This window comes from Rhipicephalus microplus, unplaced genomic scaffold (assembly GCF_043290135.1).
Source record: "Rhipicephalus microplus isolate Deutch F79 unplaced genomic scaffold, USDA_Rmic scaffold_22, whole genome shotgun sequence".
Classification (NCBI taxonomy): Eukaryota; Metazoa; Arthropoda; class Arachnida; order Ixodida; family Ixodidae; genus Rhipicephalus; species Rhipicephalus microplus.
The window spans coordinates 4,136,695-4,159,919 of NW_027464595.1; the positions used below are offsets into that span (position 1 = coordinate 4,136,695).

Consider the following 23,225-nt stretch of genomic DNA (forward strand, 5'->3'; position numbering starts at 1 on the left):
TTTGACTTATAGATGGCGCTGACTGTCGCTCCTACTTTTAAATTCAAAGATAAACCCAAAAAAGTGGATGGAGGGAGGGCCGCTGTGATAGCTCAGTGGTTAGAGCATCGAACGCGTAATTTGAAGGTCGTAGGTTCGATTCCTGCTCACAGTTGGTAATTTTTTCATCCACTTTTCTTTCTTCTTATTTACATTCCATTGATTTTAATAACTTCCCCTGTACATTCCTTGGCATTACTGTCTGTTATATCTCATTAATATTGTGTTAAAACACGGAAAAACGAGCCCTTAGGTATACACTTCTTTCCCTTATTTCATTGAACGAGGGCCTCGTACTGGCAGACTTGGTGTGTTTCGGTTGTATAAGAGGGACAATTAATCAGCTGCCCGCTCATAATAAGTTCACGTGCTACGTGACGCCAAACATGCGCATAAGAGTGTTTTCACACTCGTTGTTTGGCTTATAGATGGCGCTGACTGTCGCTCCTACTTCTAAATTCCCAGATAAACCCAAAAAAGAGGATGGAGGGAGGGCCGCTGTGATAGCTCAGTGGTTAGAGCATCGAACGATTAATTCGAAGGTCGTAGGTTCGATTCCTGCTCACAGTTGGTAATTTTTTTCATCCACTTTTCTTTCTTCTTATTCACATTCCATTGATTTTAATAACTTCCCCTGTACATTCCTTGGCATTACTGTCTGTTATATCTCATTATATATATATATATATATATATATATATATATATATATATATGTATATATATATATATATATATATATATATATATATTTATAGTTTTAGGGGTGAAGCTCCTAAAGCCATGGGTCTGTTCATGCATGTCTGTGACCAGTTAGTAACTACCTAGTTGTATGGCTTACTCAGCAAGAGGCGCTAGTGTGAGTGACAGACAGACAGACAGACAGATACAGACAGATAGATAGATAGATTGACGGACGGACGGACGGAAAGACACATGAATGGACGGACGTATGGACATACATACATACATACGTACGTACATACATACATACATACATACATACATAGATACATACATACATACATACATACATACATACATACATACATACATACATACATACATGTCAGTCAGACAGGCAGATGTATGAAAACGTGGATGGACGCATGGGCGGACGCACAGAAAGATGGATGGACAGATGGACACACGAACGCACGAACAGTTGGATGGACCTCATTGCCAATGACTGCATCATGCAGCACATGCTTTTCAATTACGCACTCCTATGTAACCATATGCAACATACCACGATCCGATCGGTTTCCTGAGATATAGCTTGCCCGTGCTGAGCAATGCCTGCAAGCCCAATGTTCGTGTTCTACAGGCAGTACAAGCCCAAGCACTGAGAGTGTGCCTTGGTCTGCCCAGATGTACGTCAACAGAGGCAACAATTCCAATTGCTGGTGACTATCCGATACAAACTCACATTGCTGTAGAAGTCCTGAGAACGCACATAAGACGCTTTGCACGTGCTCCCTGTCATCACCTTGCACTGTTTCCTTCAGAGAGACGCTAAGCATTGTTCGCTAAAATGATTGTGAAGTACAACAAGAAACTTCCCTCTGGCTTCACTCCTGCGTCTGAACCATTGATACCACCTTGGTGTTTTATTCGACCCACAGTGCATCTTAGTGTACCAGAGGTTCGGAGGAAATCTCAGCTTTCACCGCCCGTGCTCAAACAACTGTCTCTTCTTCTTTTGCACGATAAATATTCAGAAAGTGTACATATATATACCGATAGCTCTACGAACCGCCAGTGTTCGTCAGGTGCAGTAGTTGTCCCAGCAAGATGCGTTACCATCAGCTTTAGGATTTATCACTCCACGGCATCTACAGAAGCGGAACTAGCTTCTTTGCGCACTGCACTTTGTGTGGTCAATCGGGAATCACCACAACAATGGTCTATTTTTCGCGACTCAAGGGCTGCCCTACAATTTGTGCTCTCAGCACTGCGTCGCCGGCTGTACGAACAGCTTATTTGCGAAATTCGATGCCTTCTGCTCACTTCACACGAATAAGGGCATCATATGACATTTCAGTGTCAGTAATCATCGGTGACTTGAGCGTGAAATCACGTTTTCACTATGGTGCCCACCAAGCAAGGAGACGAATCGTCAACACCACCTGTCCTCTTTGATAACTCTCCGCATGCCCACTGGGCTCGACCAAAGAGAATCCATCCTTTTTCAACGCTTGTGGCTAGGAGTGGAATTTACAAAATCTTATTTGTCATAGGAATGGCCGACAACGCTCTCTGCGATGCCTGTCGTTGCGAAGAGACGCTACACCACCACCTTAGCGACTGTGCGTTGTATGACATCCGGAGAGAGTCACTGGCGTCCATTCTTGCACGCATCGACAACAGCAAAATCTTCGTCACCACTATTATTTCTAGTGCCCAAGAGAAGACATTCCAATAGAAGGCGACAAAAGCTGTGTTGAAATTCCTACGCGACACGGACTTGAAGAAGTGGCTGTAATAGCAATGTCACTCACCGCTAGAGACAAGACTGGAAAATGACTTAGTGTGCGCGCGTGTGCTGCCGAATGTACTGTGTTTATCTCTCTTCCCTCTCTCTCCTTTCTGTATTTTATCTCCCCCATCTCCCTCCGATGCCCAGGGTAGCAAACCGGTTGGCTAAAGGCAGGTTAACCTCCCTGCCATTCTTTTCCTCCTATTTTCCTTCCTACCACAATCCGAGGGACGTGCATTGACTTCGTGTTTCCAAACTTCCTACTGCAGCCGGTAAAACTACCTCTCTAGCTTCACTTCACACACCATAAAGCCGTAATAATGAAGACAACTCGCAACCCATCCACCATGACAACAAAGAAATGAAAAGAACGAACGAAGAAACAAAACAACAAACAAACAATAACAAGATAGAAGTCGATTTGTATAATTTACGCACAGTAAATTATACAAATCTATATACAGTCTTTCTAATGATGTAATGAACTAACTTTTCACGGGAGAGCTGTGGTTTACCGGTGATCTCTCCCCTGTTGAGCTTCGTCGACTCATCATTCATTCCGTGGATATGGCAACATTTTTTATGAATAATCTTTTTTCTTTGTCTCCACATCCTATACTATGTGGGCTTATATAGCGAAACGTTGTATCTTTATATTATCTCAGTTCCTTACACCGTTGAGTGTCATTTGTTTTAGCTAATATAAATTTGGTTGATTGATCGATTGATTAATATCTGGTGTTTAACGTCCCAAAACCATCATTTGATTATGAGAGACGCCGTAGTCGAGGCAACCGGAAATTTAGACCACCTGAGGTTCTTTAACGTGCACCCAAATCTGAGCACACGGGCCTACACCATTTCCGCCTCCATCGCAACTGCAGCCGCCGCAGCCGGGATTTGATGCCGCGACCGGCGGGTCAACAGCCGAGTACCTTAGCCACTAGACCACCGTGGCGGGGCTAAATTTGAACGGTGTGAGAAATACAGACCTATTGAAGTCCCAAGTCCGTTCTAGAGAAATCTGGGTAAAGCGAAATGGGTGAAAAAGTGGGGCCTCTGTACGGCCATGACCAATAATTTTCGTGAATTAGTAAAACTAAGACACAAAGAAAACAAGGAATGTATGAGAGGTATTATTTCTGCTCATTAACCTAGATTAGTAAGTATGACGGAAATGTAAAGTGATTTGTGTCATAATTACTAGAGTGTACCTAAACACCACTAATATTGTCTGGTATATGTTACTTGGGTTCACTGTCTTTTCCTTGTATCAAGATGTGAATTTTACAAAATTATCCCTTTATTTGCTCTCGTTTGTACATTCAAGTGGCGTGTCACGGTAGCCTTGACGCTTTAACCTAGTTATTGAAACATTAATATGCTAGCCGAAAGCCCACAAGAAGCTCGCGTGCGTCGTGAAGTGAGCCGGCTTGACATCATACGGAAACATGTGGCTGTGGCTTTGATCGGCCAAGCAAGTTTATGCAAGTGAAAACTCGTTACACTTGGTATTGTTTATTTACCGTCGCAGCTGCAGTACAATTTTCCAATAATAATAATAATAATAATAATAATAATAATAATAATAATAATAATAATAATAATAATAATAATAATAATAATAATAATAATAATAAAGTTCTTTCTGATACATCATACATAGGATGAGGCAGGCAGGGAGAAAAAGCTGACGAGCAGGTTTTTGAACTTTATTTTTTTTATTTCAACATTCGGGATGCTGAGGGCCGTGGTCAAAAAGCCTCTAATGGGCTTGACTGGGACCACGACCCCTTACAAATGGGCAGCATAGGCAACACTTTTATTGCAGTGACAATGTACAAAAATTTGAGCAAGCATAAAGCATAAAGTATAATAAGCATAAGCATAATAAAGCATAAGCATAATAAAGCATGAAGATTGAAAAGTAATAAACTCAAAAAAATGACCGTAATTATTTCCTTACACAAACGATATCAATAAGAGAGTGTAACGATGCAAGAAAAGAAGATCGCAAGATTAGCACCAAAGTAAAAAAAAAATAAGAAAAAAAATATGGGGCATGTGCCCATACGCTTACTACACTTACAATCAGAACAGTCACTCAAATGGAAGACGATATGGCATTCAAGTGAAACGGCAGGAGGAAGCGCAGCATTTCTTTGCCGTAGTTAGTGCGCGTGCGCGGGATAAGCCATGTGTGATTGAAATGCGTGTTATAAAGAACTTTGCGGTGGTTTAGGTTGGCAATGGTTCCTAAAAGGTTGTCGCCTTTTAATCCTGCATGGTAGCGTTTCACAAGCATTGCGCGGTAGTATTCAGGTAGAGGTAGCAGCTTCATGTCGTGAAATATGGGAGTGGTGTGACTGCGATATGGAGCATTTGCAACGGCACGAACAGCCCTTTTCTGTATGACGTGCAGTTTGCGGATATTTGTTAGAGTTGTCGTACCCCAAACCAGATGACAGTAGTTGACGTGAGATAAAAACAGGGATTTATAGATGAGAAGTTTAACTGCTTTAGGTCGCGAGAAACGCACCCGGGATAATATGCCCGAAATCCTTGATATAGTGCCACATAGTTTTTCAGTGTGTGCGTTCCAAGACATGTGTTGATCGAAAATTATTCCCAGACACTTAATACGCTGTACTATCTCAAGTTCTGAACTGCCAAGTTTTAATGGGACACGACAAGGGGTTTGTTTATTTTTCGGCCTGAAATATACAGCTTTTGTTTTTGATGTGTTAAGTTTTAAACAGTTAACGCATGTCCACGTGGCCAACTTCGCCAGTACCTCATTTGCGTCATTAATTAAGTTTGTATAATTTTCAGCAGTAAGAAGCAAGGTTGTATCATCAGCGTATATAATACATTTTACAGACGTGTCAATTTTTACAATATCATTTATATATATACAAAAAAGCAGAGGCCCCAATATGCTACCTTGTGGTACACCCGCTGAAATTTTTAGTAAATTGGAGGTACTATTGCCGACGACTACTTCCTGCTGCCGGTACATTAGGTATGATTCAATGAGTTGTAAAAAAACACCTCGAAATCCATAGTGTGCACATTTCTTTAGCAGCGTAATGTGATTTATTGTGTCGAACGCCTTTGAATAGTCTACGAAGATGCCTAAAGTGTGTAGTTCGCGTTCAAAAGCATTTAGTATAAATTCTTTCTGTTCTAAAAGAGCATGTTCAGTCGTACGGCCTTTGATAAAACCAAACTGCGAAGGAGTGATGATGTGGTGCTTATCTAGGAAAGAAACCATACGCTTTTGAATTAGTTTTTCCAGACCTTTTGAAATTACTGGAAGTATAGATATCGGTCGGTAATTGTTTAGTGCATTTTTATCTCCTCCTTTGTACAGCACAACCACTTTTGCAACTTGTAACTTTTGTGGGAAAATTCCGGTGGAAAAAGCAAGATTAAAGATATGCTCTAATAATTCAGCAATGATATCTAATACATGTTTGATGGGCTTAATCTGTATGTCATATGCGTCACAACACGTGCTGTTTTTCACAGACGAAAAAGCATGTGAAAGTTCACCAGCTGTTGTTGGCGCCAAAAACGCGCTCTCAGATATACTGTCAGACAAATATGTAGTACAAGCTGAATTGTACTGTTCCTTCGCTAGCGATACAAAATAGTCATTGAATAAGTTTGCTAAATCATCCTTACAAATAACGTCACCGTCTATCACAAGCTCAGTAGGCCTGAAGTCATCACCGTTACGGCCAAGAAATTCGTTTAGTCTAGACCAAGCCAAGTCTTGTTTATTCATTACATCTTTGTTGAAGATGCTGTTTAAGTACGTTCTCTTTTTGTAACGCAACAGGCTGTTTACTTTATTTCGCTGGGCATTGAAACGTTTAAGCGTTTCTTCGTTCTTGTTTTTCAGGAAGTTTTCGAACAATTTATTTTTACGTTTTATTTCATTAAGACAACTTTTAGTCAGCCACGGTTTTTTGGCTTTGCGCGTATGCTTGAGCTGTTTGTACGGAAAGCATTTCTTGTACACCCTTATCAGTTTGTCATGGAAAATATCATAGGCGGCTTCAGGTTCTTGCTCGCAATACACGCCTGACCAATCGGTTAACGATATCTCCTTGCGAAATGCAGCCAGTGTATATTCTTTAATATCTTGAATAACTATCGGTTCTCTGAGTTGGGCTGGCGCACAGTTTACGGTTTCGTTTATCAGCATAAATATAGGAAGGTGGTCACTGATGGGTGCGCTTAGTACGCCGGACAAACATTTCGAAGCTTCTATGTTAGTAATGAACATATCTATTAATGTCGCAGTGTTTTTGTCAATGCGGGTTGGGATGGTGATAACATTAGAAAACCCATTGGATTCAATAACTTGACAAAGTTCTAACTGACTTTCTGATGGCTTTGCAGCATCGATATTGAGATCACCTGCAAGAACTAGTGTACTACCAGTGTCTCCAACCCAACGCAAGTATGTATCTAAGAATACTAAGAAGTTCGACTTGTTACCACTAGGAGGGCGGTATAAAACACCATAAACAAAACCGTCACTTGGTACAGTCAATATTTCATAATCATTAGTGACATGCGAAAACTCGTGAACCAGCCTACATTTTACTGAGTTTTTAGCCATCATCAAAACACCACCTCCTATTTTTGTTGGGCGATTCAAAAAGAAGGTTTCATAGCCGGGTGATCTTAAACCTCAGATTCATCCCTGTACCATGTTTCCGTCATGATAAGAACATGAGGTTCAGAGCGTATAGTTGAAATAAGGGCGGTTATTTGGTCTTCTTTATTTCGCGCAGATTGTGCGTTGAGATGAAGGAAGGACAAGCCATTATTTTTCGTGGAAAGTAATGCGCCTAATTTTTCGAGTGTCACGTAATCTTTGTCTGCCATCTTTCTCTTTAGGTAACAGTCGCTTTGGTCATTAACAGTGGCTATTCTCTCATTACTGAGAGGTCCTGCACGCTGGCAATGACGTGAACTCTGCTGTCCTCAGTTTTTCGCGCCTTGATGCGACCATTGTCCACCCACAGAAACTTCCATTGCTTTTCTCTCTTTAGTGAGAGCGTTTGTGCAAACAATCTTTTGTTGTTGGGTGTGAGGTGGTCATTAACGTACACATTGGCACCTTGTGACTGAGCAAAACCGAGTGACTCGGTTGTTAGACGTGCCCTGCGTGCTTTACGCAAAAATTCATCCTTCTTGACCCGAGAACCAAACCTCGCGATTATGTTCGTGTCCTTTTTTGCTGGCACGCGATGCACAGCGTCGATATCATCCTTTTTTATGGGACAGTCAATTACATCACCCATTTTCTGAAGAATGGTGGCGCAATCCTCCCCCTTTTTTAATGGCACACCCTTTATCTCAACGTTGTTAAGTCGCGAACGCTGTTCCATGTCAGCCAGTTTAGCAGCCAGTTCATCATTTGATTTTTGAAGAGACTTGTTTTCGGCTGAGGTAAGCTCATGCTTCTTTTTCATTTCTTCATAAAAAGTGCTGATAAAAAGGTTGACTAACTCTGACCACCCCAAAAATGTACACTTCGGGGCATTTACAGCAGACTGTGCTGAACACAAAACATAAAAATAAAAAATAACAATCCGAAAGACAAATTGATAGGCAATAAAACAGGGTACGCAAAAAGGGCAGGGAGAAAACGAAGGAAGGGGAATTTAGGGATAATACAATGGCCCGCCACTGTGGTCTAGTGGCGGAGGTACTCGGCTGCTGCCCAGGTCGCGGGATCGAATTCCGGCTGCGGCGGCTGCATTTCCGATGGAGGCTGAAATGGTGTAGGCCCGTGTGCTCAGATTTGGTGCACATTAAAGAATCCCAGGTGGTTGAAATTTCCGGAGGCCTCCTCGACGGCGTCTCTCATAATCATATGGTGGTTTTGAGACGTTAATGCCCCACATACCATTATTATTTCAATGCAATTCTACTGTAAACATTTATCAGCAGTAAACGAGACAACGTATGCGTTAAAAAGAAGCACTATTGCTTAAAAAACAAGAACTTGTGCCGAAATCAAGTATTAGAATGTTGGAGGAAGTAATTTGAGAACTCTAAATACAATTAACCATCAAAATTTAAAAAAAATTACACAGGTCTTTTGATACGGTTAATCAAACTCGAGAACAGTACCATTGTTCTACAGTGAAAGCTGTTATGAGATCACAACTCGGGTCACGCGCAGTTGTCCGCCGCAGCCTCCGCCAGTGTCCGTAACCACATCACCCGAAATTAGAAGAAGATCTAGCACCGATGCCACAGTGGGGCTCCAAGCCGGGCCCACTGGGTGCGAGCCCAGTAATCTACCATTGAGCCACACTGTTGCTTCGGACGTGTCGGCAAAATTGCCTAAGGCAGGCTTGATGTTGGGAAAGCAATCGCGTTAATACGACCTATAAAGCGTTTTAAAAGGCCCCTAAACCATCCAGCGGTCGAGATTTAGTTTAGGTGACGAAGTTGTGCTCGAGTTTCCAACGAACACGTAGCCGTGAGAGTTTCTCGATACGTTGCCGTAATAGCGGAGTTGCACGCGTTTGAGGATCAAAACGCGACGATCGCTTCTTTCCCTGTTTTCTTCGCTGCCCTCTCCCAAAACCGCTGGGCCCCTCCTCGCTGAGTCAGCTCAGGGCCCCTCCTAATTTCGCGTGGCATACGTCACTGCTGACAGCTGTTCGAGACAGCGTCTACTTCCGGTTGCCGCGATCGATCCGCCACTCCAGTGAACCAGCTTGCCGTTAACTGTGTTCTGTGTGTCATTCAAGTGCACTGATAGTTGATTAACCGCTGTTGCTGTCGTGCCGGCCCGTGCCCCCACGAATCGTGCCTGTATGGACCCTGTGTTGCGTTACGGGCCGCTGATGTCGATTCGCATGCGGCCACACGACCAAGAACAGCAAAGTGCGCGCGAACAGATGTTTGCAGAGTGACCGGAAGTCGTCGGTTGTCCTTCGGGCAATCGCAATCATCGAAATCAGGAACGTCATTGAGCTTCACTGGTGATGCCACACATGTCAGTGGCGGGAATGGCGGGGACCGGAAAGTTCAAACTAGGCTTGTTTCTTCCTACTCTGTCTGTAGTGTCAATATCATCACGAGTAATGGTTTTTCCATCATCGCACAAAAATTTCGGAAAGCGTCAAAAGAAAACCCTCATCTGGGACGCCGTTGATGTCAGATAGTTCAACCTTGAATACAGTGTAAATTCTTTGATATTCATTTGAAGTTGCTTATTTTCACCTGGAAGTTTTTTGTGCCTGTTTCAAGGTGCGACGGGCTCTTCATGCAAAGCCTTTATTTCTAAAGAGAGCGCGTTGACACTGTCACCACCTTCATTCCACACTACTTGAAGCAGCAAAGTTCAGCATGAATTTTGTGCTTGAAATCCTCTGCTTACCATGAAAAACAATTGACAGGAAACATTAGTACTCTTGCTTGGCAGGAGTGCATGCAGTAATACTAAGGCCCAAACAACGAAACGTTTCTTTCCTTTGACCGCGTCCTCTCCTTACGTGAGGCTTCCTTACAACCAATTACCGACGGAGGAAGCAAGCGTACTCTGAAAGCTCCCTTAACCCGTCCTCGCGGGAGGAATGGTTGCCGCGCTCCTGCGTTCGAGATTATCGAATATAAGCTTTGCTCACAAGCGTTTATTCTATAAAAAAAATTGGGTCACCACATCACTTCCAAATTGAAGTGTTAATATAGAGACGCGTGTACGCTTTCTTCAAACTACGATTACTGAATGTGAAAAGCCGCCGTAGTTGAGCGCAAAACGTGCTGCATTCTAGCAACAATGAAACGCCCGCCTCTTTAAACGCTGTTATGGTCCCTGGCATCATGCACGCGCGCTCGCCGCTCGCGTCTCCCCGCACGGGTGGGGTGGGAGGGTTGCCTCGAAAACGAAAACATCACGTGGGCTAGCTGTGAGGCGAAGCACTAGTTCAGGACAAGGAGCGCACCTAACAGCGCACGAAGGTAGCCCCAAAGTAAGCTTAAGCTGAGGAAGCGCCAAGGAAGCCTTCCCCGAGGGCTCCTCATTGAGAAAGCTTTCAGAGTGACATAAGGCGGCCTCACAAAAATGAAGGCTTCCATACTGAGGAAAGGAACGTTTCGTTGTTTGGCCCTAACACAATTAAAGCAAGAAATAAGTGTCTCAACTATGCAAAAATGATTTTGGCCAGCACTGTGAAGACCACACACCCTGCTGCCAAACTGAGGGGAATATGGAGAGCACTTCATATAAGTAGGCAGCGTCCAGTAGCTTGGTGAGACACAGCGCATGAGCAGGGTGAACAGAGCTGATGCTTGGAGCAATGGTTCAGAGTTTGCTGGTGCTTGGGCTCCTTGACCCTGTCAGGAACTTTTCTTGAGCAGCCTTACTCGCATGAAATGACAGACCGTGCCGAAGAATTTCTGCACCGGTGCAAAAAATTATTTCGGTGAGGTTTGTCTAGACTGCTTGCGCTGCTTGCCAAATTGCAGTGAATGGCTAGAAACGCATGGCCAACATATATTTAGTGGCACGCAACTGAGAAATACAAAAAGGGCATGCTGCAGTATAAATACAATGAAAAACATGCTGTTGCAGAGCTTTTCATGTCGATGTCATACATATGAATTTTCATTCACCGTTATAGCTCGCTCATGCACAAAGATGAAGTTAAAACTCTTAGACGAAGACACCCCCTTTTAGCTGTATCGACTGCGCGCAATTAACAGATAAGCATCCGTGAGTAATGCTGTTGGCTGCGATCAATTATTTCTGTTTTTGAAGCTGACCCAATATATGCACGAGTGCAAACACAGTGCCACATTTGCATTTCTGTAGTTATGATAGCCATGTTATGTGTTTCTTAGGTAAATGCCATGCAATATGCACCATATGAATATTTTATTACGTAAAAATGTCATACCACTGCATATACATGTCAGTATGCGCATATGCATCCACTGCAGATAAAGCATAAAGTAAAGAAATACTGACACATGAATTTTTTACCAAGGTAGTGGAGGGCTCCAGAAATTTCGACCAGTTGGGGTTCTTTAACGTGCAACCAAATCTGAGAACACAGGCCTACAGCATTTTCACCTCCATCGAAAAAGCAGCCACCAAAGCCGGAATATCATCCTGTGACCTTCGGTTCAGAAGCCGAGTACCTTAGCGACTAGACCACTGCGACAGTTCAATCTCGCTGTTCCCCCATGCAGGGTGGCAGACCGGCTTTGCTGTTCTGGCTAACCTTCCTGCCTTTCCTTCTCTACCATTTCTTCTCATGAGTTCAACGAAGGGAGCTTCCTTCAAGCGGCTAACAATCGGACGTTTATAATTAGCCTGAAATGGAGTTCACTAAATGAATATTGTGTGCTACTTCATAGTAATCGTTGATCTTAATTGTTCTGGTTGGCTAAAAAGGCACTACTTCTCACTTCTCGTCAAACAGCACAAGCTGTCTAATGACCATAGGGGGGAAAAGTGGAAACGCTAAGACAAAACATCAATCTTGAACCACATACCATCACAATAAAGCAAGCAAGCTTCTGCAATAATGACCGGCAACCAGGATCTCGCACACTACAGATAGCCACGTAGGAACGGGGAGGCCCAGCCTCACCGCCACATCGCGGGCTCCCTGGACAGCCCGCAGTTGAGCCCCGAAACTTGGGCCCCGAAACGGGGGCCACTGCCAGCGTTAATGCGCTAAGTCACTAACCTCACCACAATCGGGACAAGTAGAGTCAAAAGCCTCTGAGGAGATAATGCTGAGGAAAAATTGGCTTGCATGGATAGGACCTGGTCTGGAGCATTCTAAACGTGATAGCCTGAGGTCTAGACAACTTGTTGTGTGGAGGCGCAAATGACCATCTACTCAACTGGTAGTGTTTAGCCACTTCACTGAATGTAAGTAAAGCATCTCTGAACATCTCATTGCCAACCTGTGGGACTACGTCCTCCCCAGCTCGGAGGGTTAGTGCGCGCGCCCGGGTGTGAGCAGTGTCATTCAGGTTTAATAGATAGTCCAGCAGGGGTCCGAGATGTGCAGGAAACCAGGTAATAGTATGTGGAGAATGTGTCCTATTTTCAAGTAGATTAAATACTTCAGTACAGACTGAAGCAGAGGTGAAAGCCTTGACCGCTGATCTTGTGTCGGTGAAGATTTGCGATCTACTGTCATCCAAAAAGGCAAGGGCTACAGCCAACTGTTTTTCTCTTGAGGGAGTAGAGTCCCTAATTTACGCAGCATTGATAATAGAACCCATATGATTGACGAAAATAACAGAAAACCTAGCTGAGCGACCATACTGAGCGGCATCGACAAAACACACTGAACGCGGATCGTTCCTGACGTTCTTGAAAAGTGTGATGGCCCTAGCAGGGCATCTTCCTACGTTGTGCTGGGGATGGACGTTTCGTGGAAACGGAGAGTCCTGGATGGCAGTACGCTGTTCATTCGGTAGTTGAAGACGGTGATCCTCTACGAGCGCCGGACTGAGGCCTAGAATGGACAGAATTTTCCTACCAGCCGGCGTACACTCTAAAAAAAGAGCGGGTAAAAAGGGTGTCTTTTTGTCCCACAACAATAATCATCATCTATATTGCGTTCCATTCTTGCGCTATCGCCCCGCACCCAGTACACTCCGGTCACGATCGACATGCCCATTATGAGGGTTGCATTGCATTCTCGATAGGAAAGTGACCAGTGCCGAGTTTTTAAGAAACGAAGCGCACGCAAGCCTGATGAGGAATAATATTGTGGGACAAAAAGGCACCCTTTTTACTCTATATTTTTTTAGAGTGTAGACGACAGGCGCATTAGCTGTGCAGTCTCTTGGGCTTCATTTATCTCATCTAGGATGTTATGAAGTCCTAGCTGCATAAGCCATTCAGTGCTTGTTCGCACGGGGACGCCCAACACGCTCTTTACGCTTTTTGTGATAAGGGTTTCCAGCTTATTCATGAAAAACACGAATCAGCATTTGAGAACAGAAGCAGTTCAATGCACCAGATAGAGAAGGGGCGCTGCTCGCGAATCGTGCTGCTTTGTAGCCTTTTAAACTACATGAACGATGAAGCCGCGGCATCGCACTAATTCTTCATTGATTTGGTACATAACTGTAGACCAAGATCATTGTGAATCACGAAGTCGCATAATTAAGTTGCCTGGAGCTGCACAAGTGCCAGAACATGCTGCACAGCCCCCTTTCATGCATGCCCTCGTATACAGTCATGTTCATATATTTTCAACGTTTATGAGACACACAATTATGCAATGATCAAGAATTATTCAGTTTTTCCCCGTGTTAGTATCTTGCTTAACTTCGCGTTCTTCTCCCCCCCTAGAAAAAATACGTCAGTTTCGTAGCTAGCATTACCATATATTGCTGTTTCTACTTCGTCATACACTGTGATCGGTGTGCTCTCTAAACACATTATCTACTAACATTAAAGTGCGAGCCAGTGCAGTACATAAAAACCACTCTTACATCTCGAAAGCTTACGGGTTTCCCGGAAAGAAACTTCTAATGCCTAGATATTCAAACTGATATTTTGAAATCGTCCCGGCGCGAACGGCATTGGCTCTGTGACCAAATACACTGTGAAATGTGCCACAATCAGCAGTGCACTATAGCTGTAATAATAATAATAATAATAATAATAATAATAATAATAATAATAATAATAATAATAATAATAATAATAATAATAATAATAATAATAATAATAATAATAATAATAATAATAATAATAATAATAATATCATTGTTGTGCTTGTTGTTGTTCATCGGGTTTAACCTCGCGTTAAGAGTTACTATATAACCTCCCTGAAGGTAGCACATGCACCTTCAACCAATCTCTATCATCTGGTAAGTAACGTGAAGACTGGAAGATTGGCAAGGTAGCTCCGTATTTAAGGGCGGACGGGCACTCACACCGCAATTATCGACCCATTTTACTAACATGCATATCCGGCAACCTACTTAAACATATTATAGCTTTTCATACTTATGATCACCTTGAATCGAATAAATTTTTCCTCCTAATCAGCCTGGCTTCAAGAAAGCGGCTACTCATGCGATACTCAGTTATTCAAATTCACCACTGTACCTTCACTTCAATACGAACCGCAACGATCAAACCAGTTGCCTCTTTTTCGACTTTGCCAAAGCTCTCGATACCGTCCCTAATTGTCGTTTAATCTCCAAATTGTCTTCCCTCTGTATAGATTCACTAACACTGTCTTAGATACGCAACTTATTCTCTTCCCGTAAGAACTTCACGGTGGTTAACGACACTTCACCGAAAATCTGGTGTTCCCCAAGGCTGTGTACTGAGTTCATTACTCTTTTTTATCCACGCGTGTTTCTTAGTTTAACTTTTGTTTTTTACAGTGGTCACCCACAAGGCCTGTCAGGATTGCTCTGTGCAAACAGTGCCTGATTGTTAGAGAAGGTTCGCGATTATTGTAGATTGTTCTGTTAAGACCAGGCGCAAGAAGAGAACACTCGAGATTTTTCCAGAGCTTCCGCGACGACCAGCGATAGGGCTAGAGTATTCGACAGCACATGCACAAATGCCGACGCACGTCATCACTTGTAGTTGATCGACGACCGACGTTCTGTTCGCCGCTATCAGTGCTAGTGTCTGGCTGTAACCTGACATTTCTTTTACGTGGTCACAAGTTCAGCCCGATAAAGAGTTTATTGTGACCACTCTGTTTACTTCCTTCGTCCACAGTACGACCCCGTGACAGTATAAATTGAATATTTTTCTGCTAATCCTTAATCCTCAGTTAGGTTTTGCATTGATGATCGCGTCATCTACCTCAATATGCAATCTGTTGACTATCATATTGCTCTTTAAAATGATTGTAACCTAACCTTCAGCTGGTGTGAAGATTGGCAAATGTCATTTTATGCCTCTAAACGTGAGTTAATCTCGTTGACTAAAAAGCGTACTAACTTACCCTTTCTCTATACCATTAAGAGTACTGTTCTTTCAGTCACATCATTGTACAAATATCTCGACGTTCACCTGTCATGAGATTTATCTTGGACTACGCACATAGCAGCTGTATCTTCAAAAGCCTCCCATTGTCTCGGCTATCTTCATAGAAACTTGCACAACGCTCATTCTAACGTACGCGCATTATCATATCTAACTTATCTTCGCCCACAATTGCAGAATGCATCATCGACATGTCGCCATAACAAGATTACCTTGTGCGTATGTTAGAAGCCGTCCTGAATAGGAGAGCGAGATTCATTGCTGGTAACCACGACTATCGTTCAAACATCACCCTAATGAAACAAGGATTTGCATTTATGTCACTGGATCAACGCCACGTCAATAGCATTTTATGTTTATTTGATTGGTATATAACAAGTTATAAATCCCGCTGCTTGCTCCTTCAGCTTCCTCTGCACACATTTCAATGCATTCACAACGCTCGTCGTTTCATGCGTGTTCATTGTCACACAGAGGAATTTACCTTATCACCATTACCCCGAGCCATAGCACATTGGAACGGCCTTCCAGATTGCATTGTTTCCATCTCTAATCGTGAAACTTTTTGTGATAACCTGACTTCGTGACATTTTACTATTATATAACTTTGTTGCACCTTGCTATTTATTATTTGTTTTCTTTGTTTGTTTTTTTCTTCACTTTTTAGTTTTTGTCTGTATTTTTCCAGTACATTCGCTAATGCTCATCCTACTCAATGCCTTTTAATGGGCATGTAAGGTATTTTCAATAAATAATTAAACATTACTGCCATTGAGTATACGCGAACGTAGACTCGTCTCGTCTGACCCCGTTTCGGACTCCATTTTTGCATTCAGGTCACTGAAAGCGCCGTATTCGAGCACCAGCTCCTGTTGCTGCAACGTTCGCGTTCACAATTGCTGTGCTCTCATATACTCAGCTGCATTGCTTGCTGCATTCGGCTGCATTCTTACTTTTGCGAGAGCGACATGTGCTGGGTTGTGGACTACAATGGTGGTGCCACGTGTTGTGGACACCAATACACTGACAGCCCGGCACATTAAAGTGATCCGCAATTAAAGAAATACCAATGTCATTTTCGTTCCTGATACTGGGGAGTCTCGTTTTTCGAAAGGAACCGATTGTCCTACGAGACGAAATATCCAATGGGTCACATGATGGGTGAGACTGAATGTCCAATAAGCCTGAATGTCCAACAAGCCCCAATGTCCAACCGAGACGGAATGTCAATGGAGACGGAATGTCCAACGAGCCTGAATGTCCAACTGAGACAGAATGTTCAAAGAGACAGAATTACCATCGAGACGAAATGTCCCTATTGGACATTCCGTCTCGATGGACATTCCGTCTCGTTGGACATTCAGGCCGCAAGCGGCGTGGGATCACCACCACGGCAAACGCCACCAACCGTGAGCGACGACGATATGTACTTTGAGCATTTGGCTCTCCTCTCTCTTACCTTCTCTCTCTTTTAAGCAACTTCCCCGCCTTTATTTCAACAATGGCATCACTTTATTTCATGTCGTTCAATGTTCGTAGTTTCCGAATTCCGGTGAAGCAGCAGGCAGTACTTGTCCTCGCGTGGACATGCTCTTTTTGCAGCAGACAAACTTTTTGTACTAAGCTTGATGTCAGAGTTTCAGGAAAGGTTTCATGTAGATGCCTTCTTCTCACTCACAGATGCGCGTGCACGTGCCACAGGAGTTGTTTTCATGAACGCAACGCTGAGGAGGGGTGCTCAATGTCTTGTTGACTCCGAAGGCCGCACCATAACAGTAGATGTGGTACTCAACTGCAAACGAGTCATATTTGTCAGCGTATAGCGCCAGTAACAAAGTCAGAAACGAACGGGTTCTATAAAGGTGTCAGAATTTTTCGATCGAGCCGATATCATATGTGCTTGTCAGAGATTTTAACTGCGTGCTTGATGCTACACGAGACGTCAGGGGTCCCGGCCACGGCGCCAACAATTATTACGCCAGAGAACTACAGCAATGAGTTAAAGATCTCAAGCTGTAAGATGGGTGGTTAACTCTACATTGAGTCGGCTTCGTCGCAACCTGCGCTTGTGGCATTCACCAAAGACGAATTGATAGAGTTTATGTGCCCGACGACTTTTTAGCGAACCTACAAGCATGTGAGGTGGTCCAGCTTGCGCCAAGCCAGCAGAAACTCAGCGATCACGCTCCGTTACTCTTCCCGTTTAACATGAGCACAACAACGAGAATCCACAAATCATGGAGCATGGATCCAACTATTCTTCATGATGACGAAAGCATTTCCGTACTTTAAAGTGAGCTGGTGGGCTCACTGGCAGAAGTGGGTTGCATAACTACGACAACATGGGACCACTTAAAATCTCGCTGGCGCCTCCTAGCTCAACAGGCAGGAAGAGCGCGCCACGCTCGCCACACGGCCAAGATGAATGAGATTTTCCGACGCATTCACATTATTGAAAGAGGTGGGTCAACTGCGTTCGCTATGCTCGAATACCTTGAAGCACAAAAAATTAAGTATCAAAATTTTCTAAAGCAGAGGTCCCAGGCTACAACGCTCGCAAGAGAAATGCACTTATCGACAGATGAAATTGAAAACTTCACATATGCGCAAAGAAACAGAGATCGTCGATGCCAGCCCCGCTACATCGATGAAGCGCTGAAACAAGATGGTACCATTGTTAATGACCCGGACGAAGTTCAAAAAGTTTTCCGTAACTACTTTGCAAAACTGTTTACTACAGACCATGACGCACAGGATGACGAATTTACTGCTAAACTCTCAGCCTTTTGCGAAGGTGTGCCATCGCTAGGCTCGGAAGATTGTTTAGTATTATATGCAGAAACTCATAAAGAAGAAGCATGGTACGCCCTAAAATCAATGAATACGAACACGTCACCAGGCCCACACAGAATACTCACGGCATTTTATCTGCGTTTCTTTGATATCTTGGGAGATGCGATTACCGATCTCGTGAGTATTTTTTGCGTGATGGCCATAAACCACAGTCCTTCAGCGAAGGAAGGGTGATTCTATTATTAAAAGAGGGTATGGAGCCGTCAGATCTTAAATCGTGGAGGCCCATTACCCTTCTAAACACAGACTATAATTTAGTAGCCACGCTGCTATCACGGCGTCTGCAGCCTTTCTTGGAAGAGATTGTGTCCCCCTTGCAGTCATAGGCAATACAGGAACGTTCCTTCTTCGTACCTCTTACAATAATCAGAGACCTCTTTGCATATGCCAAAGAAAAACAAATCTCAGGAGTATATATTTCTCTTGATCAGGCCAAAGTATATGATAGAGTTTACATGGGAATCTTTTCGCTATTTTGCGCATATTTGGCCTCCCAGAGCAGTATGTGCGACTGGTGGAAATAATTTATCAGGACGTGTCAAGCTGTCTTTATTTCAACAATGAAGTGACCAGAAGCTTTGCGATTCAAAAAGGGGTGAGGCAAGGCTGTCCGTTGTCTTCGGTATTATTCATTTCGTCTCTAGAGCCTTTGATTAGAAAGGTTGCAAACTGCGAATGCATAGTGAGTTTTCCGATGCCAGGCAAGAAAACCTTCAAAATTGTCGCATACGCAGATGATATTTCGGTATTTTTTCGATACTTGTCTAGCTATAGTCAACACATCAGCGCTCTGTCTCGTCTCTTCTTCTGTCCCCTCCTGCCCTGTCGTTTGCGCTGATAAGCACCCTTTATGTAGCTATAGTACATTCCTTCACATTTTTGCTGAGTATTCCTATCAGTCTGGGGCTCTTTTAAACACCACCAAATTTAGGGCATTGCGCTTTGAAGGCTTCAGAGAACTATTGCCAGGAGACTTAGAATACGTTCAAGCTGTTGAGGTGTTAGGCGTTTACTTTCAGGAAGGAGATGTATCAAAAAAAACCTGGGATGACGTGCTTAGGAGATCTACCGATGTCATAGCAGTAGCCACTCATTTTAACCTGTCACTGATGGCAAAAGAAACAGTCAGCAAGACACAGGAATGCGCTTTTGCGTTTTACATAGCACACATCGCCCTGCTACGTAGCCGTGTTACAGGACGCCTCGCCTCTATGGCAGGAACCTTCCTATGGGGAAGAAAACCAGCAAAGGTACGGAGGAAATTTTTACAGCTTCCCACAAACCGTGAAGGCTTGTGCCTCCCAGATATACCAACGTTCACGAGAACGCTGGCTGCAAAAACAACACAGAAGCTGTTCGATGACAGCAACTACCTCGGGTACAGGCTCATGATGTACTGGAGCAGTACATTAAAAGGTACTTTCACGGCCAATCCGTACTTCGGACTACGAGCGAAAATTCCGCTCAAGTTTTACAGAGCCGCCAGTGCCTTAAAACGAACAGTGGAAACAATAGGTTCATGCAGTCTGGAAGATGTTTCATCGCAACAAATAAGTGAAATGGTGACAAGTAGCACACTGAGCAAGGAGGAAGAAACAGCATCCTTCATGAGAAAATGCAAACGTTGGTGTTGCAATCGCGTACCTAACCAGATCCTCGAAATTGATTGGTTTAGAAGATGGAGGGCATTGCCTACGCGTGACCAGTTAGTTCATTGAGGAGTCGTTTCAAATGACCACTGCCACTACTGCGGCAAAAGAGAGACCGCCCAATATGCTCTGTTTCAGTGCTCGGTGGCGAGGGGCGTCTGGCACATGGTACAACGCCTCTTTGGCTTTCGCACGGCGCGCATGGGAACACAACGTGGGCTGTTTGCAAGACTGGTCTTTACAGAAACCATGTACGTACTGTGGCGGCGACGCTGTTTAGCGGAAGTACGGCACAAGCGGTATAGAGGTGCCTATCCCGCCTTACAAAAATTTCGGCTCATTGTGTGGAATTACCTCGATCAGCAGCTGGAAACGCACGGTGAAGAGACCTTCCTTCGGCGATAGCACACACGTTTCTTCAAAGTAAGAGAGGGACAGCTGAGGTTTCCAGTTGTCCCGTACTAGCCATGCGCCCAGTCTAGTACGCATGCATAAGTGTTATCCTGTAAAATGTGATTAACTTGATTCCTTTGAATTTTCCTTTCACTTGTAACATTTGGATACCCAGTGATCAATTAGATTTTGGTGCTCATTTCTAAGATGTATACACTGTCTTTACTTGTTTTGAATGTTTCGTTTGTGTACGTACAAGTTAGGTGTACAATAAACGTCCATTTGTCGCCCCTAAAAGTGACGTACGCTGGTCCTAGCCTAGGCTGAAAAATGGCCTGTGTTAAGGACAAATGTTCGCCCATTCATATTACGGTGCACTCGACTATGAGACAGCGGTAAAATTTCCTAGGTGGCTGTGTAGAGCAAACATAATGATTTCGAACACTTCGTACTCAACTATCAAAAGCAGTGAGCCGTCCCTCAAATTAACTTTGTTCACAAAAAGCTTTACCATTAGGAGTACTTGGCACACTATTATGGGAGTGCATAAAGCCGTCCCAAGGATAGTGCGTTCAGAAAAACTGGGTAACGATTTATAGTGGTACTCTACTATGGCGGAACATAAAATCATCCCGCGGGTCTCACACTTGATGTGGCCCTGTTGACTGCGTTTAGCAAAAGTGGTTTGCGATTTAGAGTACTTGGTACTCATTTTGAGAGAGCATAAAGTTGTCCCGTGTACTCCCACAAAAGTGAAAAAGGGCAATTTATTGTACACTTAATTTGTACATACAGAAACTAAACTTCGAAAACAAGTAAAGACAGTGTATATATCCCAAAAATGAACACCGAAATTTAATTGATCACTAGGTATCCAAATGTAACATGTCAATGAAAAATTAAAATGAATGAAGTTATTCACATTTTACAAAATACAACGTGTGCATGCGTACTAGAGTGGGCACATGGCTAGTACGGAGCAACTGGAAACTTCAGCTGTCCCTGTCTTACTCTGAAGAAACATGTGTGCCATCGTCGAAGGAAAGCCTCTTCGTCATGCGTTTGCAGCTGCTGATCTGGTTAATTCCACACAATGAGCCATATTTTCTGGAGTGCGGGATAGGCACCTGTCTAAGCAGACCTCCACTGTTGTTTGACAAAAGTTTGACGGTTCTATAGAGTCAATGCTGTTGATTGAGCGAAACCTTCTATTTAGTTCTGGCTAACTTCCTTTTATTTTGTTCTTTTTTAGCTTTAGGTTTTTCTCATAATTCTATCGATGGATAAATGAAAGTCGGTTCTTTTACGGTGATTACCTTTTCTTTTGTTGAACCATGTGTTATGTAGGCAGCATTACGCACAGATGTTTCGCTCCTGTGCTAGGACTATGGGCTATGGTCACGTGGACGTTGACAGCACAAATATTCCATCCTGTGAGCAGTCAGCTTTTATGTTGATTCACTCACACTGCTTATTCTCAAAATCACGTTTATTTACATGGCAGAGGTAACTCAATGAAAGTGAAAGAAAATCAGTGATTTCCACTTCCTCGTGTTTCTTCTATCGATACTCTCTTTCGGCATTGTTCGAAACTTGCTGAAAGGGTCCCTCGGCGCGTTCGAATCGGCATCTGCTAAAAAAATGCTACTTTTTATTCTCTGCATCTTAAGTGCTAACAATGCTTTGGTTTGGTTTTGCAAAACGTTGTTATGACTTTGGGTTGTCTTCTCCCAGGAGTTCCCAATTCGATTAGAAGTTGTGGTTATCGACGCATTCGAATCATTAGAAGCTTCCGGACGCAGGGCGACCAGGGCATTAGTTTGAAGTAAGAGTGAGTATTATTTAATTGAGTTGAAAATAACAAACTTCCACTGTATTGTATTTTGGAATAGTGGTCTCTCTACCCACAATACTGATTCAGGTCATGACTAGGATTTGTAGACATCAGCACGTAGCGCCTATTCTCGTAAATCACAGCTGTGACCTGTCATAACTTAATGGAAAAGAGTCGGGAAAAATCATAGCTTTAAATAAAAGGCAACTATTAAAAACGACTCCCAGTTTCATGCAGCACATACTTATATAGGAAGTCTGGCAAAGTTAGTTTCTCGCCGAAAAGGAAAGAGAAGGGACTCAACAAGAACCCAGATCCACATCCAGATCAAGGTCCACTCGTCAACACAGATCCAGGTCACGGGCCAAATCCAAGACAAGGGCAACGACATCACCTCAAGGACAGTCCCACGAGGGTCCTGACGGCAGTCGGGGCTGTCGACAAATGGTGAGCTGGGGTGGCGAGGTATCAGGGGAGTCTCTCCGGTCTGGGAGTTTGCCTGAGGCTGTGGCAGAAGGGTCCACCCTAGGTCAAGAGCTAAACCATTTTAGGAAAATGCTAGATCAACTACCCGTGAGAACGCGACACAGAGGGACGAAATAAAACAACTAAACGATGAGAATGCTAAACTCAGGCAAAATCAGCTCCGCGAGTCAACTAGCTCCATAGCATCGTGTAGTCGAATTTTTACTCCAGTGCCTGCACAGGAGTCAACAGTGCATGCAGCAAAACGAAGAGCAGAGGAAATATCTCCTGTAGAAATTGAAGACCTCTCAAAACCCCTCGAAAAGAAAGTCGACAATATGCTCAGAGAACTTACTAAAATAATGCAACAACAATTCGCAGGATTGCAGCTGCAGCTCGTAGAAATAAAACAAAGACTAGATTGCATGGAAAATTGACTAACGCTGGGGGAGAACACGCAAACAGATTTTTTTATTTACACTCATAC

General features: G+C 43.5%; 1 non-coding gene across 1 annotated transcript; it reads left to right on the forward strand.

Annotated features, from left to right (window-relative positions):
• The first annotated feature begins 536 nt into the window (after positions 1-536).
• Positions 537-609, forward strand: TRNAN-AUU (transfer RNA asparagine (anticodon AUU)). The gene has a single exon. It is a non-coding gene; the product is annotated as a tRNA-Asn (tRNA).
• Positions 610-23,225: the final 22,616 nt, after the last annotated feature.